At 43.5% G+C, this 15,456-nt stretch overlaps 1 protein-coding gene across 8 annotated transcripts in view; it reads right to left on the reverse strand.

The window, feature by feature from the left end:
• ACACA (acetyl-CoA carboxylase alpha) overlaps positions 1 to 15,456 on the reverse strand; it is a 283,911-nt gene that overhangs the window by 228,672 nt on the left and 39,783 nt on the right. The window contains exon 1 of one of the 8 annotated variants that reach the window (XM_004747183.3): positions 8,320 to 8,486. The exons of 4 other annotated variants lie outside the window; for them this stretch is intronic. The gene's annotated coding sequence lies outside the window, so the exon portion shown is untranslated. Of the gene's footprint in view, positions 1 to 8,314; positions 8,487 to 15,456 lie in introns of those variants that run through there. 3 more of the 8 variants (XM_004747182.3, XM_004747177.3, XM_004747179.3) reach the window with 3 other exon arrangements.

A 15,456-nucleotide genomic window follows, 5' to 3' on the forward strand; every position in this document is an offset into this window, starting at 1 on the left:
GGGTTTGTTTGTTTGTTTGTTTTTAAACAAGAGTATATTTCCTTAGGGTAAAAGAGTCAGAGAAAATAACATTGTGTAATTGTCTATTCTATTCTTCATTTCTCAGGCGAGGGATAGAGAATATTTTTCAAGGAAGAAGCTGGTAAAAGCTTCCGAATCTTCCGGGGCACCTGGGTGACTCAGTGGTTAAAGCCTCTGCCTCTGGCTCAGGTCATGGTCCCAGGGTCCTGGGATTGAGCCCCTTATGGGGCTCTCTGCTCAGCAGGGAGGCTGCTTCCCTGGCCTCTGTCTCTGCCTGCCTCTCTGCCTACTTGTGATCTCTATCAAATAAATAAATAAAATCTTTCTTTTTTTTAAAGTTTCTGTATCTTCCAAGAAAACTTTAAAGAAGACTTGCCAAACTTCTGGATAAAGATGGTAGGTTGAACACATATCCATCTTGTTCCCGCCTAAAATCCTACTAAAAAAACAAAAGTAAAGGGGCCTCTGAGTGGCTTACTCTGTTAAGCATCTGCCTTCAGCTCAGGTCACTCAGGTCAGGATCCCAGGGTCCTAGGATTAAGCTCCACATCCTTGGGTTCCCTGCTCAGTGCGGAGTCTGCCTCTCCTTTTGCTTCTCTTACCCACTGATACATGTGCTTGTGCTTTCTCTCTCTCCCTCTCCCTCTCGCTCTCCAATAAATAAAATCTTAAAAAAAAAAAAAAAAAAAAGTGGGGCACCTGGGTGGCTCAGTGGGTTAAAGCCTCTAGAAGCCTTCGGTTCAGGTCCTGGCCCCAGGATCCTGGGATCAAGCCCCACCATGGGGTGGTCTCTGCTCAGCAGGGAGCCTGCTTCCTCCTCCTCTCTCTGCCTGTCTCTCTGCCTACTGTGATCTCTGTCAAATAAATAAATAAAATCTTTAAATAAATAAATACATACATATGTAAAGGAATTTTTAAAAAGGTATAATTCACAAAAGACCTCCATCTGCTTCCCAACTGCCCCTCTCCCCGCAAAGAAAGTCAGGGGAGACAACAGCAAGATACTTTTCTTGGAAAGCAGATGGAAACATGATAAATGACTACACAAACCTGGGAAACTAAATCATAAACCATCTGTGGTAAACTCATAATCAATACACTTTATATCAAAGAATCTTGAAAATGTTCAGAAAATGAAAGTGAATGATGGAGCTAAAATAAAGAGGATCTGGTTGAAATCCTGTTCAAGAGGCGTCAGATGCTTTGATTTTCTTCTCAACTAGTAAAGCCAGGTGCCAGCTGTTCTACCATCCTGATAAAAGACTGGAGAATTATTCTCTAGAGAGGGTTAAACATGAGGTTTCTAGACTGGGGGATACCAACAACAGTAAAGGGGAGAGCACCATGTTGAAAATGAAGAAATTAAGTAGGCATATTGAGTAAGAGCTTCCAGCCTTCTTTCCCCAGTTTTCACCAGCCAGGAGGGAAGTAAGAAGATCCTTCTTTGCCGAATCTAACTAGACCAAGAGAAAAAAGACCTCAAAAAGTAACACTGTAGTTCACTAATTAAGATGCCCCACTTGGGGCACCTGGGTGGTTCAGTGGGTTAAAGCCTCTGCCTTCGGCTCAGGTCATGATCCTGGGGTCCTGGGATGGAGCCCTGCATCAGGCTCTCTGCTCAGGAGGGAGCCTGCTTCTCTCTCTCTATGCCTACTTGTGATCTCTCTCTGTCAAATAAATAAATAAAATCTTTATTAAAAAAAAAAAAAAAAAAAAGATGACCCACCAGTTCACCCTATAAGAAAGTTAATGGTCTGGGCACCTGAGTGGCTCAGTTGTTAATCGGCTCAGGTCATGATCCCAGGGTCCTAGGATCAAGTCCCATATCGGGCTCCTTGCTCAGCGGGGAGCCTGCTTCTCCCTCAGCCCCTCTCCACTCATGCACTCTCTCTCTCAAATAAATAAAATCTCAAAAACAAACAAAAAACCTACTACAAAGCTGCAGTATTAACATAAAGACAGATATATAGACCAAGGAAACAGAACAGAGAGCTGAAAAAGAACAGGAGCTTGCCATTTGCAGCAACAGGACAGGCTTGGAGAGTATAACACTAAATAAAATTAAGTTAGAGAAAGACACATACCATATGATTCCACTCACACGTGGAATTTAGGAAACAAAACAAATGAATTTTAAAAAGAGATAAATAGGGGCACTTTAGTGGCTCAGTTGGTTGAGCATCTGACTCTTGGTTTTGGCTCAGGTCATGATCTCCTGGGTCCTAAAATCAAGCCCAAGTAGGACTCCAGGCTCAGGACACAGTCCTCTAAAGGTTCGCTCCCTCTGCCCCTCCCCCCACGGTGCTGGCTCACCTGCAAGCTCTCTCTTTAAAATGAATCAATCATTTTTTTAAAAAGAGAGATAGGGGGCACCTGGGTTGCTCAGTTGATTAAGCGGCTGCCTTTAGCTCAGGTCATGATCCCAGGGTTCTGGGATTGAGCCTCAAATCGGGCTCCCTACTCAGCAGAGAGCCTGCTTCTCTCTCTCTCCCTGCTACTCGTGCCTGCTTGTGCTTTCTCAATCTGTCAAATAAGTAAACAAAATCTTTTAAAAAAAGAAAGAGACAAATAATAAAACAGACTCTTAAATACAGAGAAGAAGCTGATGGTTGTCAGAGGGAAGGTGGGTGGGGGAATTGGTAAAACAGGTAAGGGGGATTAAGAGTACCTTATCATGATGAGCACTGAGTAATGTTTAGAATTATTGAATAATATTATACAACTGAAACTAATATAACATTGTATGTTAATTATACTTCAATTAAAAAAAGAAGGCCCAGAAATAAGCCCTCCCATATACGGTCAAATGATCTCTGACAAGGATGCTAAGACCATTTAATGTAGGACAGACTTCAAAAAATGGTGCTGGGAAAACTGGATCTCCATATACAAACAAATGAAATTGGACCCTTCCCTAACACCATATTAAAAATTTAACTCAAAATGCATCAAGGCTTTAAAGTAAAACCTAAACCAATAAAACTCTTAGAAGAAACAGGACAAAAGCTTCATAACATTGGATTTGGAAAAGATATCTTGGATATGACACTAGGATATGAGCTAGCTTAACAAAAGAAAAAACAGACAAATTGGATTTCTTGGAAATTAAAAAAAAAAATTGTACATCAAAAGACACTATCAACAGAGTAAAAAGGCAGACCAAAAAATGGGAGAAAATATGGTAGGGGGTCGAGAGTGGTTGGGTTATGGACATTGGGGAGGGTATGTGCTGTAAAGTGTGTAAACCTGGCGATTCACAGACCTGTACCCCTGGGGCTAATAATACATTATATGTTTATAAACAAATAAAAAATTAAAAAAAAATAAAATCTTAAAAAAAATAAATTGATACTAAAAGACATTGAAAAAAATGGGAGAAAATATTTGCAAATTATGTATTCAATAAGAGATTAATATCCAGAATATATAAGAACTCCTAATATTTCATTTTTATAAGATTTTTATTTATTTGTCAAAGAGAGAGAGAAAGGGAGAGCGAGCACGCACACAAGCAGGGGGAAAGGCAGGCTCCCCACCAAGCAAGGAGCCCAATGCAGAACTCGAACCCAGGACCCTGGAGTCATGACCTGAGCTGAAGGCAGACGTTTAACTGACTGGGCCACCCAGGCATCCCACCAGAATATATAAAGAATTTCTAAAACTCAATCCCAATGGGAAAATGGGCAAAGGACTTAAAATGAAATTTCTCCAAAAAAGATATGAGTGGTTAATAAGCACATCAATATGCTCAACATAACTACTCATCAGGGAGATGCAAATCAAAACTACAATAAGATACCAACCCATACCCATAAGGATGGCTACTCTCAGAAAAGCAGAAAAAAGTGTTGGCATGGACGTGGAGAAACTGGAACCCTTGGGGACCATCAGTGGGAATGTATTGTGGTACAACTGCTAAGGAAAACAGTATGGTGCTTCCTCAAAAGATTAAAAGTAGAATTACCATAAAATCCACCAATTCCACTTTAGATTTATACCCCCAAAAACCTGAATAAAGGCTCTCAAATGTATATCTGTAGATCCATGTTTATAGCAGCATTACTCATAATAGCTTAAATACGGAAAATGCCAAGTTTGCACCGAGGAATAAATGGGTAAGTAACATGTGATATAGACATACAAAGAAATGTTATTCAGCCTTCAAATGGAAGGAAATGCTGCAATATGCAGTATGGATGGATCTTAAGGACATTATGCTAAGTGAAATAAGTCAGTCACAAAAAGACAAGTGCTGTATAATTCTACTTACATGAGGTACATAGTCAAAATCATATTGACAGGAAGTAGAATGGTAGCTGGCAGGAGTTGGGGGAAGCAGAGAATGGGGAACTATTGTTTAATGGGTACAGAGGTTCAGTTTCACAAGATGAAAAATTTTTAGAGATGGGTGGTAGTAACAGGTACACAAGGTTATAAACATATTTAATACTGAACTGTACATCTTTACATGTATTACTCATACGTTAGCAACTGAGGATTTTCAAATAAGTTTATTAAAAAACTTTACCAAATTCCATGCCACTCTGATACCTTATTTCATATCTGCCTGAGCATTTAAGTAGACAAAAGGTAAGTCATTCACTTATCTCTTACTCTGTGTTACTGTATAATTGACTATGAGTTACCTCCTCAATAAAGCTGGGAAAGTTATTATCTCTTCTGATTGTTTTAGATCCACCACCCTCAATCCCACACAATGCTGTGTAAACACTAGGCCTTTGCTGGTTGAGTGTTCCCTAGGAATTAAAATGAACACTGGATTTACAAAACCAGGAGACAGAAGCCACATGCTTATTTCAAATATTATCCCCTATAAACATTTGGAGGCCTCTAGGTAAAAAGCCATTTTGTGAATTCAAAAAGCTCTGGGATTATGAACCAATCTATCCTTAATTTTTTTTTTTTTTTTTTTTTTTTTTTTTTTTACAAATTTTATTCATTTGACAGGGAGAGACCACAAGCAGGGGAAGTGACAGGCAGAGAGCTAGGGAGAAGCAGGCTCCCCGCCAAGCAGGAAGTCCAACACAGGGCTTGATCCCACGATCCTGGGATTATGACCTCAGGCGAAGGCAGACACTTCACTTAACCCACTGAGCCACCCAGGTGCCCCTCATCCTCATATTATTTAATAGAACATTCAGAAAAAGCGGGAGCCATGATTGAAGTATGTCAGCAGCCTTCCAGAGTCTCAAAGATAAGAACAATTTCTTCCTTGAAGAAATATTGCTTAATTTTTTTTGCACCTCTCCCCACTCCGCCAAGTCCTCTGGATGTATTAAGGCAGTGTAGGTTACATTACCCAGCAAAGATGGAGAAATTTATAGGTTAAAACAGACATTTCTGGGATGCCTGGGTGGCTCAGGTCATGGTCTCAGGGTCCTGGGATTGAGCCCATATCAGACATTCTGCTCAGCAGGGAGCCTGCTTCCCCTCCTCTCTCTGCCTGCCCCTCTGCCTGTGATCTCTGTCAAGTAATAAATAAAATCTTTAAAAAAACACACACACACAAAAAAAAAACAGACAGACATTTCTAATCCTCTTGGAATTACAGCATCTTTGCTTTTTTTTTTTTTAAGATTTTATTTATTTGAGAGAGAGAGCATAGTAGACAAGGAGAGCGGGGAGCCGTAGAAGAGAGGGAGCCTGACACAGGGCTCCATCTCAACCCTGAGATCATGACCTAAACCAAAGGCAGACGCTTAACCCACTGAGCCAGGCAGGCGCCCGAAATTACAGCATCCTATGTGGTTTTAGGGAGATAGTTTTAAGTTGAAAATAATGAAGAACTCTGAAAATTTAGTTGCCCTGTGATGCATTAGGTTAGATGATGCAGTAAGTTAGCCTATAGTTGGAAGTCTTCAACAGTAGTTATCAGATAAAAACTCTCATAATGAGTAGAAAACTGGACTAGAAAATTCCTAAAGTAGGAGCACCTAGGTGACTCAGTTGGCTAAGCATCCAACTTTTGATTTCAGCTCAGGTCTTGATCTCAGAATTGTGAGTTCAACCCCGGGGTTGGGCTCCGTGCTCAGTGGGGCATCTGCTTGGGATTCTCCCTCTCTCTCCCTCCGCCCCTCCGCCTCCTATGTGAGTGCACTTTTTCTCTCTCTAAAATAAATAAAATCTTAAAAAAAAAAAAAAAATCTCTAATTCCAACAATTTTTATTTTACTTCTTTCTTCAACCAAGACTATTAGGATATTAGCTATCAAAAAAAATTTTTTTAAAGAAAGAAAAACACTAGCCCCAGACCTGTTAAACCAGTCTGTGTGACAGGTTTAAAAAAAAAAAAAATTCCTAGTCATTGACTGAAAAGGAAATAGAATGTTACATAGTGATCTACACCTGAACCAGTTCACAGCATTTAAGAGAGGTCAATATCAGATGAGAGAGTTCTGAGCCTAGCTTTCAAAATGCCAGTTCTTTGACATAACCTAGTCATTATCTGAACTGTAAGTTCATTAATCCAAATGCCATCATTTCCCTACCCTTCCTCTCATTTTAAAACAATTAAATCTTATGCTCGATGTTATTTCTATTCTGCACTGGTGATTCAAAACAAAACTTGTGGGGCACCTGGCTGGCTCAGTCAGTGAAACGTGTGACTTGGGTGTAGAGATTACTTAAAATAAAATCTTTAAAAGCAAAACAAAACTGCAACACAAAAACACAGGCAGATTTGTAAATTAATACTATGCCATGAACAACTTTCATATGATCACTTTACAATGTTTAATTATTTTTGGATTCACAACAGTCCTCCTGCAATTAGAAAAAAGGAAACTGAGGCAAGAGAAATGGGAAGAGTAGCAAGTAGGCACCCACCTGGACAATGCAGCTGCTATCCTACTCTACTGGACCACAATACTTTCCTTAAAAGCACCTGTCAAGGGGCATCTGTGTTGCTCAGCCAGTTAAGCCTCTGCCTTCAACTCAGATCATGATCCCAGGGTCCTGGTGATCCAGCCCCATACCAGCTCCCTGCTCAATGGGAAGCCTACTTCTCTGTCTCTGGCTTCCCCTGCATGTGCTCTCTCTTTCTCTATCAAATAAACAAATAAAATCTTGGGGGGGGGGAAGTGCCTATCAAATAACACAGAATTCCTCATCACAGGCATCCAAGGCATCCCCCAAAAGAAGCAAATCAGAATTCCTACTCCCTGAGGAAGAAGAAACCAGGTAACCCAAGCATGCTTCTTAGTCTGCACTTTGGCTTGAGAAAAAAATGAATGGAGAGAGTCAAGGGGACCAACTTCTGAGACTGAAGACCAAATTATTAGGTTTATTCCACCCCACGCTGGGAAATTATAGAAAGGCTGCTTAAGTAGAGAAAAAATCAGGAAGTCCTAGGGTCTTTTGATTTCCATTCTAAAGTTAGAACCCCAAACAAAAAAATATCTGAAATTAAAGTATTTCCCCTACCTCAGTAGTTATATTCTTACATACTTCTATAAAACCCACAAGGCCTACAGAAGTCCCTGATATTTACAGCTGATTCCAAGTGTACACTAGTGTCTACTTTCTCGTCTTCAAATCCAAAATAATGTTGGCGCTGACGCAGGCAGGGCCTTCACGCACTTTTCCCTGGGAAATCGTTACTTTCACATAACACTTTACTACGTTCTATCTCCAATAGCCTCCCTGGATCAGTACAGCAAACGGGAAGGAGAGTAACAACAGGCGTGTACATCTACTACGTCCCTCACAGAAAACATAAAATCCTGGGAGCAAGAACTGGCAAAGGAAAACTCGCCTGACCCTAGGTCCCTCCACGGTACAAAGACAGAGTAGCCAGGGGCTCTGCACCCCACACCCCACTCTGCGAGAGGAAGACGACTTTCAATGCCACTGGACCTAATCCTCAACGTCCCTCTCCCACGTGGGTCTTCCCCCTCTTCTGAGCGCCGGGTCGGATTGGAGAGAGGTCTGGAAGGAATCAGCCCTCGCCAAGGCTGGGGAGGGGGATGGTGGCCAGCTCCCGGCAGACACCCCAGTCCCTCCTTAGAGGCCCTGGGCTGTTCGACTCCCAGTTCCGGGGTCTGAACTCCCACCCCCCACTCCGGGACCCTAGACCCCTGTGCGTCTGCCCAGAGTGGGTACTCAAGGGCCCAGAGCCGCGGAGAGGTCCGGGCTGCCCCGCACAGGTCCGGACGGGATGGAGCCCGGGCCGCGTGCGGGCGCAAGATGGGAGGCGGCCCTCCCGCTGCCACCGCCCCTCCCCGTGCCCCGGGCCTCTCCAGGTCCCGGACTACCGGCTCTAGGGCGGCTCTCACCTCACCTCAGGGCGGAGGCGTCCGGGGTCCGGAGGCGTCCGGGGTCCGGCGGTGCCGGGCAGCCCCTGTGCAGAGGCAGTGCTGGGCGGGAGGAGACGCCGGGAGCTCCGGCGATGGCTGACAGGCGCGCAGCACCAGGCCGGCCCGGCTCACGGGGAAGGGGCGGGGCCTCACGGAAGGCGGCCCCGCCCCCGCCCCGCCCCCGCCCCTGCCTCCCACCTCAGCGTGCGAGCACCATGAGGTGACTACGTCCGGGGTTACTCCGGGCCGTTCACCTCCGACCCCGCTGCCGGCTACCGCGCGGTCTGGCCGGCCTCGAGGGGAGGCGCGGGCCCCGAGGGCCGAGCGACAGCCAATGAGAGGGCGGCGTGGGGCGGGGCGACGTGAGGCGATGCGGATGGTCCGAGCGCCGCTCTGCCATTCGGGGCCCAGCGGCGAGAGGGCGGGCGGGTCCCGGGCGGTCGCGGCGCCCCCGGCTCGGCCTTCGCCGCCCACTCGGCCAGGAGCGGGGGCGGGGCCGGGCGGCCTTCTCCTCCCCTCCCGCGGAGAGGTGAGGTGAGGGAAATGGCCCCACGTGCACCTCCCAGGAGGTAGAGAGGCGCCCGGGCCGCAGAAAGTGAGGGGCCAGCAGGCCTGCAGCACGGGAAGGGAGTCCAGAACCAAAGAGGACTGAGCGGGAATAGGCAGTGTTCTGGCACGCAAAGACCTTACCATTTTCAATACTAGCCCCTTGAAGAGTTGGGCACTGTACCCATGAATTGCCTGCCCAGGATCACACAGGCTGGTTTCAGAGTTGGTATAGGCTAAAGAACCCCTATTCTGGAACAACACCACCAGCCCCCTGGCTAGCTCAGCAGCTCCAAAGCAGCCCTCCTCAAAGGATTCTGAGGTGCAGGATCCTGGAGCACTGAGGGGAAGCCTCAGCAAAGGAAGCTCAGGAAGAAGGGCAGAATGCCAATGGACAACAGTCCCTTCTGCCTTGAGCAGGTAAAATAAGAGGACAGTAAATTCCTGATTTCTCGGAATGGAGCTTGCTTCCCAAACTCCATTGTAGTTACACCAAGTCATTGAACAGGAGCCAGCCAATTTCTCTAGCTTCGCCAGTTACTTCATAGTAAGACATTCGTGGTGGCTGTTGAGAAGTAACAGTAACAGGAGAGAGTCCCAGTTTATAGTACATTTCTTGGGTGGAAAAGAAAGAAAATTGCTTCAGAAAAGTGGGGTGAGTTTAACCCCCTACAAAAATTTAATGAAGTACCCTGAGTACTTTCCTGATCTTTACACAGGCTTGTGCTAAGGGTCTGAAGAGGTACGGTGAATGATGATTTGGTGGGAAGAAGTTCTATGCCAGAGGGCGAAAAGTGACTAGGGTAGAAGTACACATTCAAGGTCAGAAGTTCCTGGGCAGAAGCAGAGGCAGAAAGATGAGAAGATTGAGCAACAAGAATAATATTCACCTAGGACTCATAATATCTTGGTGGTGGCTTCTCTGAGTTTACCAACCTACTTTAATAGGGACTGGAACAGAAATTTGGAAAGATTTGGACTTTACAGAGCAGTGAACTATTTATATATTTATAAATATATATATTATATAAATTTAATATACTTAATATATAAATATATATTTATACATTTCACATTATATATAAATATAAATATGTATATTTATACATTTCACAATAACTGTGACATTGGATGCATCTGTCAATGAACAGATATGTTAACTAGAATTTTTAAATGATACAAAAAAAAATTTTTTTTTTAATTTTTGGGGGCACCTGAGTGGCTCCGTTGGTTAAGTGTCTGCCTTTGCCACAGGCTATGATCCTGGGGTCCTGGGATCAAGCCCTGTGTAGGGCTCCCTGCTCAGCACGAAGTGTGCTTCTACCTCTCCTTCTGCTGTTCTCATTCTCTCTCTCTCTGTCAAATAAATAAATAAAATCCCTAAAAAATAATTTTTAAATTAAAAAAAACTTTTTAAGATAATTGAGCATAACTTCCTGGTTTAACAAGATGTTTGGCTTGACTGACTAGGGGGAAAAAAAGGCCCCAAGAAGAGGGAAGATTTGCCTCTCTCTAGTAGTGCTCTCTCAACCTGGCAGGAAAAGACTTCGGAAAGAACTAAAAATCTTGAGACTGCCTCTTTTACTTTTCATATACCTTTCCTATTTCTTATTAAATAATAGGAACTTTGCCCCCAAAGTGTTTCTTAGTGGTGTTGCTATTTACCAGCCTTAGGAGCAGTGCAAAACCAGGGGGCCTTACTCTCAGAAACTGTCCTTATGTGAAATTTCAGCAAGCCCTTATTCTGCTTTTGTCCTCACTGAATATTGGAAGTAATTGGGCCCTGAGAAGAACCAGCCAAGGAAAGGTCTGATGAAAGAACTATAGTGGAAGAAAACAAAGGATGAATTAGAACATCCCCAGACTGCTTACATAAAGGTCTAGTTATCATCAAATGTTAAGATAAATGGGCAGAGAACTACGTCTTTAAAACAATACTTCTACAATTCCAACAGCTCCTCAGCGCTGTGTTTGGTGCGTGCCACAACCTGCCCATCTCTATATGGGCTCTTCAGAGCTGTTCCCTGAGTTCTTGCCACACAAGCCAACACATCTGTAAGAAGCGGAGGAGGACAGCCAAAGGGTGGAGAGAACTTACTATACAAGATTAGCAGGTGGAAGAAAAGAGAGTGAATGGAGTGGCACACTTCTAGAAGCTGAAACTAGACGGCTCTCATGGGCTGAATTGTGGTCCAAAATTCATATGTGAAAGTCCTAACCCCTATTACCTCAAAATGTGAGTTTACTTGGGGATAGGATCTTTAAAGAAGAAATTAAAATTTCAATTGGGGTCATTAAAGTGGGCCCTAATTCCAAATGACTTGTGTCCTTATAAGAAGAGGAGGTTAGGACACAAGCACAGAGGGAAGACCATCTGTGAATCACAACTGATGAAGCACTTACCAGGATGGTGGCTCTTATGCTGGAGAAGATGGTCATCTACAAGACAAAGAGAGAAGCCTCAGAAGAGACCAACCCTGCAGACACCTTGATTTCGGACTTAGAGCCTCCAGAACTGTGAAGAAATAAATTTCTGTTGTTTAAGCCACCCAGTTTGTGGTACTTTATTATGGCAGCCCTAGAAAACTAATCTTAAAACCCTCTTAAAGATGGTCTCTCACCCTACTGTGGGGAAAGTAAGAAGACTCCCAAGCAGTCTGTCTTTAAGGTGATGGCAATCTAGTTAGGAAGACAAAACTAAACACCAAAACAGTGTCCATGTCTTGCTCCTTAGATGATAGCCATGTGGATTTTACAAAAGCCACAGATGGGAGAGGATAAATTCTTAGAAATTAGTAAGCCTTCAAATACATAACAGTATGTGGGTCGATGTCCAAGCCATTCTGGCACTTTATTTTCCACTCTATTTTAGTGTAGGGCAGTCTTTCTCAATGTTCCACTGACCACCTGAAATAGAATCACTAGGTGCTTGTTTAAAATTCAGATTCCCAGCCCCACTGCAGACTTTTTAAAGCAGCAATTATTCGCCCTGAAGTTTGAGAACAATAGTTTAGGGTTTATCATTATTGTTCCCTCTTGGCAGCCAGTATTTCTGTAAAACAGCCTGTGCCTCCTACATTTGCACTTCTAAGACAGGAAAGTCTCAGGTCAGGCCAGAGTTAAACCAAGGGAGGAAAGAAAATGCCTTAATAGGAAAAGGAACCGTGAAGAGGTCCCTATCCCGGTGGTTGCCCCTGGTTCCAAATTCCTTAGGTAGCAAGCTCAATAGAGGATAGAAGAAACAATGGGTTGTATTGCTATGCCTATTCCTATCTTTGCTGATGCTAGCAAACTCGTTCCTCCTCCCTCTTATTTTCTGAATCCTTCTAGTCCTTGGAAGTCCCATTTTCTCTAAGAAGAACTCTTTTACTTCTCCAGGTTCCACTGATCTACCTCTCCTCCGTATTCTTGTACCAATCTGGTCACCACCACATGGTTCAGCATTTATTAGGCTACCATTTTTTTGTGTGTATGTTGGTTTTAGCTCTCCAATTGAATTTTAATAATCTTAAAGAGAGAGCATTTCTTACAGTTTGGTACTCCCCTCTGTAGCTCTTGGAGTAGGCTTAGGTATGGATATTAGTAAGTGCTTCACTGACTGAAATAAAGATTAGCTCAGTACCTGAGAGGCCACTCTGCTCTTGATGTCTGCTTATCCGTCTTCATGTCACCTCTGGGAGGCAAAGATGCCAGTAGGCTATTTGGCTGCTTTATAGATGAATAGACTTCATCAAGAAAGTCAGCGCCTTGACCAAAATTGTGGCTCCAGTTGTGAAATAAGGGAAAAAGACATAAAGACCTTATCTGAACACTAGGCTTCTTTGCTCGGGTCAGCCATTCAGGTTTGTCCAGAGTGAAGTCCCTGAGGGAACTTCACACCAGAAGGTCAGAAAATGTCCCCAGGGAAGTCACTTTATAAGTCTGGTCCTGATGATGAAAGGTAGAATTACACAATGAAGGACAGAGTTCATAGTGGAGACTCACCACAATGTTTTCACATGGACACTTGGGTTTTCACATGGATACTTAGGTTTTCACAAGGCATTTCAGTACTCCCTCCCTCCTTGTTATTTAATCCTGAACACCTAGTCCCTATCCTTAGTTGGTGGTTACCTAAGCTGTTTCTTCCATAACACCTCCAAGGTCTTTTTTTTTTTTTTTTAATATTTCTAAGTCCTACATACCTCACAACTAAACAGCTGACGTTTAAAGAGCCCTTTTATCTAAAGGCAGAAAAATGGACAAGATAACTCATTTAGGTCTTGCCCAGTGCTAGGATTTTCACATTTTATATTGATCAGCTTTACTTTTCTCATCTATGACCTCACTCTCCTGCAAACCAGTGAAAATGTTCCCCATGAGTTTACTTTCTATTCCTGTCCTCACCTCCTCTTCAGATTTTTCCAGTATTTCCATTATTCCTTACATATCAGACGAGGCTTTTTCTTGCATTTCCACTTGTCTACCTCAACTACCCCCACTCTTCATTGTATTATTCTGTATGCAACACAATAAATAATAAAATACAACATTAGTAACTTTTGTCAAGCCTCTCCTTTCAAGGAAAAGTGAGCCATCACTCAACTACCTTTCATCCTTTTCTTCAGTCTTAAAGTTTTCCTGTATTATAACTTGGAGCAGAAGATTTTGCAATATTCCTGTCCTTTTTTTACATTCACCTCTGATCAACACATCAGACCAGCAGGTAGAAAGCCAAGTCCCCAACACAAGCCTTGTTCATCAGTGGACCTGCTATCTTGCCAATATGCTGAATTTTCTTAATGAAAATGAAAAGGAAGAAAGGATAAGGGAAACAAAAAAATGAACGAAAATAAAATGTAGTTTAAATCAATGAATGGGGCATCTGGGTGGCTCAGTGGGTTAAAGCCTCTGCCTTCAGCTGAGGTCATGATCCCAGGGTCCTGGGATCAAGCCCCACATCATACTCTCTGCTCAACGGAGAGCCTACTTCCCTTCCTCTCTCTCTCTGCCTGCCTCTCTGCCTACTTGTGATCTCTGTCTAATTAAAAGAAAGAAAGAAAGAAAGAACTCTAAAAAAACTTTTTTTAAAAAATTAAAATCAATGGGGGCGCCTGGGTGGCTCAGTGGGTTAAAGCCTCTGCCTTCGGCTCAGGTCGTGGTCCCGGGGTCCTGGGATCGAGCCCCACATCGGACTCTGCTTTGCAGGGAGCCTGCCTCCTCCTCTCTCTCTCTCTCTGCCTGCCTCTCTGCCTACTTGTGATCTCTGTCTGTCAAACAAATAAAATCTTTAAAAAAAAAAAAATTAAAATCAATGAATAGGGGGCCCCTGGGGAGCCTAGTCCATTAAGTGGCCGACTCTTGATATCTGCTCAGGTCATGATCATGATCATGATCTGCTCAGTCCTGGGATTGAGCCCCGCATCAGGGTCTGCACTCAGTGGGGAGTCAGCATGGGATTCTCTCTCCCTTGCCCTCTGCCCCTCCTGGCTCTCTAAAATAAATAAATAAAATCTTTTAAAAAAAGATTTTTTTAAAAGATTTAAAATCTTTTTTTAAAAGATTTTATTTATTTATTTTGACAGAGAGAGATCACAAGTATGCAGAGAGGCAGGCAGAAGGAGAGAAGTCGGCTCCCGGCTGAGCAGAGAGCCCAATGCAGGGCTCGATCCCAGGACCCTGGGACCATGACCTGAGCTGAAGGCCGAGGCTTAACCCACTGAGCCACCCAGACGCCCCTAAAAAAAAATATTTTTTAAAAAATAAATCAACTAGGGAGTGAAATGGCCATAATAAACAAAACAGCATAGTTTTGGGAGTCAATATAGGCAAGCAGAAATGAGAACTGGCAACCTAAGCCAAAATACGTCAAGAGCAGCAGGGACTTGTTCTATATCATAAAGAGCTTTGGGCTCTTTAATCAGATCTTGACTCTGTCAATAATTAGCTGTGTGACCTTGAGCAAATGAAACTGAGCCTCAGTTTCCTTGTCTGTAAAACTGAGGTATAATAGCTACCTTGGAAGGTTGTATTTTGGATGAAATGTTATAGCCAAAATGTAAAATCTCTAACACAGAGCTTGGAACATAACAAGCTCGCTGAAGATACTGCTTCCCCTTTCCCTTCTGTGCCTCCTTCCATCCCCTACAAGTGCTCCGTATAAGAATAAAGTATCCTATGGATGCTCACTTCATTCAGGAATGACTATGTTATTAAAATCACCACCCCACTCACCCGAGGCCCATATTCCCAGTAACAGAGCATGTGATCAGAGAACTAGCAATCATTTGAATCCTTTACCCTCATTTGGATGGAGCAAGTAAACAGGAGAAGTGACTGTGGCCTGGGCTTCTGAAAACCAGCTGAAGGGTCAGCGGGCTGAGCCCTGTTCAGTCCTATGATTGTACTGCACTGAAGAGGCTCTTTGGCCTCTTTGGCAAGGACATGGGACAGCAGGAACTTTCATGTACTGCAGACAGAAGTGTAAACGGGGACAACGTCTTAGAAAAGAGTTTGGCATTAATTAGTAAAGCTGAACATACCCTGTCTACCCTATAACCCAGCTTCCATTTCTGAATTTATACTCTGGAGAAACT

The sequence above is a fragment of the Mustela putorius genome, unplaced genomic scaffold, assembly GCF_011764305.1.
Source record: "Mustela putorius furo isolate JIRA1106 unplaced genomic scaffold, ASM1176430v1.1 tig00003962_pilon_pilon_pilon, whole genome shotgun sequence".
NCBI classification, from domain to species: Eukaryota; Metazoa; Chordata; class Mammalia; order Carnivora; family Mustelidae; genus Mustela; species Mustela putorius.